The sequence below is a fragment of the Mixophyes fleayi genome, chromosome 3 (assembly GCF_038048845.1).
Source record: "Mixophyes fleayi isolate aMixFle1 chromosome 3, aMixFle1.hap1, whole genome shotgun sequence".
NCBI lineage: Eukaryota > Metazoa > Chordata > Amphibia > Anura > Limnodynastidae > Mixophyes > Mixophyes fleayi.
This window is the reverse complement of record NC_134404.1, coordinates 88501706-88508066: the sequence shown is the minus strand read 5'-3', so window position 1 is coordinate 88508066 and position 6361 is coordinate 88501706.

The following is a 6361-nucleotide window of genomic DNA, read 5'->3' as shown; positions in this document are numbered from 1 at the left end:
CCAGGAAGGGCCCACAGTACATATTATGGAATTCAGAGTGAGACACATGGAGTGGGGTGACGTTATCTCCACCCAGAGTCCACAGGGTTTAATCCACCACATTCGAGAACTCTATATGGGCCCATTTCCAAAGAGGAGGGACAACTATGGCCTTACCCATATGCCCCGGCAGTCCCTGGTTATGTAGGACAGTCCCCACCAGAGTCATGGCTGCGTAGATAGGGGGCGCAGTTAGTTTTATCACGAGGAAAGCAGAAGGAATGATTATCAATGATTGGGGAGCGGGGATGTCTGACAATAAACATTGTTTACAAACTGCAGACTATGTGGGGTGTAATACATTTCCATTTGTCCCCCTTCACATAAGAACACTCCTACAGTGCTCCATTTATTCTGGGTTTTGGAACTGCCCCTATAAAAGCACTGTTTTCAGGTATACAGATTCACCTGTGTAAGGTGGAGAGAGAAACATCCAAACTTGTAACACATAACTAACCCCCCCCCCCCTATTCATTAATTTCCACTACTTTTACATCCTTCGCCTAATATACTGCACGATGGCTCAGTGGTTAGCACTTCTGCCTCACAGCACTGTGGTCATGAGTTCAATTCCCGACCATGACCTTATCTGTGAGGAGTTTGTATGTTCTCCCCGTGTTTGAGTGGGTTTCCTCCAGGTGCTCCGGTTTCCTCCCACACTCCAAAAACATACTAGTAGGTTAATTGGCTGCTAACAAATTATTGACCCTAGTCTGCCTGTGTGTTATGGATTTAGACTGTAAGCTCCAATGGGGCAGGGACTGATGTGAGTGAGTTCTCTGTACAGCGCTGCGGAATTAGTGGCGCTATATAAATAAATAAATGGTGATGATGATGATATACTGCTCTGTTTAGACTTCTATATAATGTCAGACATTGCTGCTTTTTCTACCTCGCTTCTGGCAGACCCGGGGGCAGCTTGATGCTGGATTTCATTCCCTCTAGCAGAGGCAGCTTACTGGGGAAAACAGGTGCTTAATAATGATAATAATAATGAAAACGTGTTCTCACCATTAATGTAAATGTGCTAAACATGGACTTCTGAGTCCTTCTTGATGGTCATACCTGGAAACCGGAGCACCCAGAGGGTAGAACATACAAACTTCACACAGATAAGGCCCTGGATGGGAATTGAACTCATGAGCCCAGCGCTGATCATCATCATCAACATTTATTTATATAGCGCCAGCAAATTCCGTAGCGCTTTACAATTTGGAACAAACATTAATAAGACAATACTGGGTAATACATACATACAGAGAGGTAAGAGAACCCTGCTCGAAAGCTTACAATCTATAGGACAATGGGAGTTAGAAACACAAGGGCATGTGCTACATCATATTGCACAATGGACCAGCCAGACTGCAAAGGTAAAAGTACTGAGTGGGCTATGTGTGTTGCAATGTTGGTCAGAAGGTTGTTGTCTTGCGTTAGCAGTGTAGAGGATGGTAATAGGGTAATCTAGGGAAATTAAGATGATGGTTGAGGAATATCATAACCTTGTCTGAAGAGGTGGGTTTTCAGTGAACGCTTGAAGGTTTGAAGACTAGAGGAAGTCTTACTGTGCGTGGAAGGGAATTCCACAAAGTGGGTACAGCCCGGAAAAAATCCTGTAACCGAGAATGGGAGGATGTGAGGAGAGTGGAGGAGAGACGTAGATCTTGTGCAGAACGTAGGTATCGAGTAGGGAGATATTTTGAGACAAGTGAGGAAATGTATGTCGGTGCAATTTTGTTGATGGCCTTGTATGTTAGTAGAAGAATTTTATATTGAATTCGTTGAAATACAGGCAGCCAATGTAGAGACTGACAGAGTGGCTCAGCAGAGGAATAACGGTTTGTAAGGAAAATCAATCTAGCCGTTGCGTGCAAAATAGATTGTAGGGGTTCAAGTCTGACTTTGGGAAGACCAGTAAGGAGGGAATTGCAATAGTCGATGCGGGAGATGATGAGTGCATGAATTAATGTTTTTGTGGTGTCTTGCGTCAGATATGTCCGTATTCTGGAAATGTTCTTTAGGTGTATGTAACATGATTTAGATATAGAGTTGATGTGGGGAATAAACGACAGTTGTGAATCAAGGATTACACCTAGGCAACAAGCTTGCGGGGTGGGATTTATATTCATGTTATCAACAGAAATAGAAATGTCAGGCAGGAAGCTTCTGTTTTTGGGTGGGAATATTATTAACTCAGTTTTTGAAAGATTGAGTTTGAGTTGGCGAGAAGACATCCAAGATGAAATGGCAGAAAGACAGTCAGTAATGTGAGACAACACAGATGGTGAAAGATCAGGAGAGGATAGATAAATTTGTGTATCATCCGCATAGAGTTGATACTGAAATCCAAAGGAACTTATTAGTTTTCCAAGAGAAGTGGTGTAGATAGAGAATAGCAGAGGACCTAGGACTGAGCCTTGTGGAACTCCAACTGATAGGTGTTAGGAACCCCTCCAGCCGACACAACATAGCCCGGAGTCTACTCTACCAGTCAGGTGTTCACTGGAGCCCCTGATGGTGGGGACAGACTGGGCTGCAGACTGACAGAGGGTCGTGAAGTGTGCACCGGCTGGGGAGAACCCAGGCAAGCGGATTGGAATCCAAGCAGAGGTCAGGGGCCGGCAGCAGACAACAGTACGAATATACAAGCTGAGGTCAGGGGTCACGAGCAGACAGGAAGGTCGGTATTCAAGCCAGAGGTCAGGGTCACGAGATTCACAAGCAAAGTCCAAATCTAAGCTAAGGGTCATACACGGGTAACAGTCCAACAGGTTTTCACCAATTTCAGGCAGCAGCAGAAACAGGAGCAGATTAAGCAGACAGGAACTGGACGCTATAACCGGCAGGGAGGCTAAGCCCTCCCTTCCTTATATACAGAGTTTGGCCATTCAGGGCTTAGCCCTGAAATACATCCCAGGTGCGCTACCCAGCTAAATTAGCCCGCAGGCTACACTAGCGCATGCGCCCGGCTGCCTCACTTGCCGGGGTGCATCGATTGTTATACACGGTGTCCGGCCGTTGCCTTGGCATCGGTCAGGCCCGAGAAACCGGAAGTGACGCCCCGGTCGTCATGGGGACGGCCGGGACGTTCACTGACACCGGAAGTGAGTCGCGGCGGTGCCTAAGGCCGCCTCGGCTCCTGACAATAGGAAGCGGAGCAAAGGTGGATCCAGAGAAATTAACACTGAAAGAGCGATTAGATAGGTAGGATGAGAACCAGGATAGGACAGTGCCTTCAAGACCTAGGGTTTGTAGCGTTTATATGAGGAGAGAGTGGTCAACAGTGTCAAATGCAGCAGAGAGATCCAGGAGAATTAGAAGAGAGTATTGGTTATTATTTTTTGCTGTGATCAAATCATTGACAACTTTGGTCAGCGCAGTCTCTGTGGAGTGTTGAGAGCGAAAGCCTGACTGAAGAGGAGCCTGACTGAAGAGGATCCAATAGGTTGTTTGCTGTAAGAAAGTGTGTGAGGCGGGAGTAGGCAATTCTCTCGAGAAGCTTGGAGGGGCATGGGAGCTGGGAGATGGGGCAGTAATTTATGAGAGAGTTAGGGTCAGAATTCTGTTTTTTTTAAATGGGAGTAATCACTGCATGCTTGAAAAGTGCTGGAAAAATACTAGTAGAAAGAGATAGATTACAGATTTTAGTTAGAGGGGGAATGAGTACAGGAGACAGGGACATACCAATTTGAGAGGGAATGGGATCAAGAGGACAGGAGGTAGAGTAGGAAGATGAGAAGAGAGTAGAAACTTCCTCTTCATTTGTGGGATCAAATGAAGAGAGAGTGTCAGAGGGTGCTACAAAGGAATTGAGCAGATTGCTTGTCAAGGGAGATACCATTTCAAGCCTGATCTTATCAATTTTGTCCTTGAAATAGGAAGCAAGATCCTGTGCACTGATGTTAGTTGGAGGATTTGGGGCAGGAGGATTCAGAAGAGAGTTAAATGTGTTAAAGAGGCGTTTGGGGTTAGAAGCCTGAGCATAGATGAGAGATCGGTAGAATGCTTGTTTAGCAATGTTTAGAGCATTTCTGTAGGAGTGGTAGATATCAGTATATGTTATGAAATCATTAGAGGCACAAGATGTACGCCAGTGACGTTCTGCTTTACGATAAAGTTTTTGTAGAGTTCGTGTTACTGTAGTGTTCCACGGTTGGCAACGAATTCTACGGGAAATATGTAGTGTCGCTGGAGCCACTTGATCCAGGGCAATTGCTAGGGTTTGATGAAAATGGGGTACTGCCCGATCAGGGGAGGAGAATGTAGAAATTGGGGAGAAAAGGTGTTGGAGAGAGGTGGAAAACTGTTGAAAATCAATAGAGTTGATATTCCTGCGGGTACGAGGAGGCTTGGAAGAGTTTGACACTAGGGAGGGTAAAGAACTGGGGGTGAGCAAGTATCTAATAAGGTGATGATCCGAGAGGGGGAAAGGAGTGTTAAGGAAATCAGAAACTGAGCATAGTCTAGAGAAAACAAGATCAAGACAGTGGCTATCCTGATGAGTAGCGGATTCAATCCACTGGGAGAGGTCAAGTGTGGAGGTTAGAGAGAGTAGTTTGGAAGCAGCATTGGAACGTGGATTAGAAATAGGGATGTTGAAATCACCCATGATGATGGTGGGGATATCAGTAGATAAGAAGTGAGGGAGCCATGCAGAGAAGTGTTCAAGAAATTGATGGTGTGGACCAGGGGGGGCGATAGATGACAGCAACATGCATAGAGAATGGGTTAAAAATCCTAACAGCATGTACTTCAAAAGATGTGAATGTGAGTGATGGGACACTTGGTATAACTGTGAATGTGCACTGTGGGGAGAGAAGTAGTCCAACCCCCCCTCCTTGTCTGCCTCCTGGTCTGTGGGTGTGGGTGAGATGGAGGCCACCATGTGAAAGGGCTGCAGGTGAGGCAGTGTCTAAATGCGTGAGCCATGTTTCTGTTATTGCCAGAAGGTTTAGGGTTGTTTAAGAGGAAGAGATCATGTACGGAGGTAAGTTTGTTACAAACAAAGCGTGCATTCCAAAGGGCACATTTAAAGGACTTTGGAAGAGAGGGGAGACAGGTTATGTGTTTGAGGTTTGCCAGATTTCTGTAGTGTTCAGATATATGTGTGTGTGGGAGAAGTGAGGGGGACCTGGATTAGGTGATATATCACCAGCTAATAGAAGAAGGAAGGAAGAAAGGTAGGTAAGATGATTGTAAGATGTGTGTCCTTTTAGTTTCTGGCGGCAGGGTGAGGCTGTTAAAGTTATTGAATTTAAATAGGAAAAGAGTTCATGAGTGTTCACTAGAGGTGAGTGAAGTAATGAAGGGGCAATGTGGACAGAGGTGTGTGTTGCAGGATGGGTGAGGGATGATATAGTCCTAAAGATAATGCCATGAAAAGAGATAAAGAAAAATATTTTGGCAAGCATTGGGACTATTAGTCAAATAGCAAAAATGAGGAATTAAATGAATTGCCTAATTGATTGCAATGTCCAGTGTAATCAGATAAGTAGTGCAGAGCTAGGATGCAGCAAATGTAGTGTATTCCTGGATGTCTGGATAGTATAACGTAATGATGTGGGGAGCCATGTGGGGGAGTGGGTGGAAGTGTTGAATGGAGAGTAATAAAGAGCAGGTAATTGAATAGCTGAGATTTTGCAGAATCATGGGAGAGGAGAGTGGTTGAAAGACAGTATAATTTCTTCTTACTTGTGATGGTAAACAAAGCTTAAATAAAATTGAAGTACAGTGCTGAGATAGGGGACTGAAATAACTGTAGCATGGGTAGGGAGTGGTTGAGCAAGTAGTACAGCAGTCTGATTAAACAGAGTGGATTTTGCATTGAAAGCAGACTGATAAATAAAACAAACTTTCATGAGATGAGAGGAAAATGAGATCAGAGTCCAAAGCAGTCCTCATGTTGCATGTAGCTTGTAGCCAGGGAGAGTTGAAAACATCAGAGGTGGAATATGGAGTTTCAGGTGAATACTGACAGTTGTCCTTGTGAAGCTGTGTTAATAGGCAGAAAGTTCTTCTCCTGTTTCCTCCTGTTCAACTCCGGTATAACTCCGAATTATGCTGTTTAAATTTTTTGTTTCACACTTGTATCTATACACACTTAGAACTATACACACTAACTATACAGCCATCACTGGCTTTGCAGCCATTCTACTTTGAATATATCTGAGCCACAGTGAGCACCCGCTATCAGCCATCTCTTAAATTATCGGATACACTACGGACATTTATTTACCAGAACACATCAGTAATGGGATGGAAATGCTGTACTCCGCCTAGTTTACATTTTTATGAATGTCACATTCACATGCAGATAAGAATATCT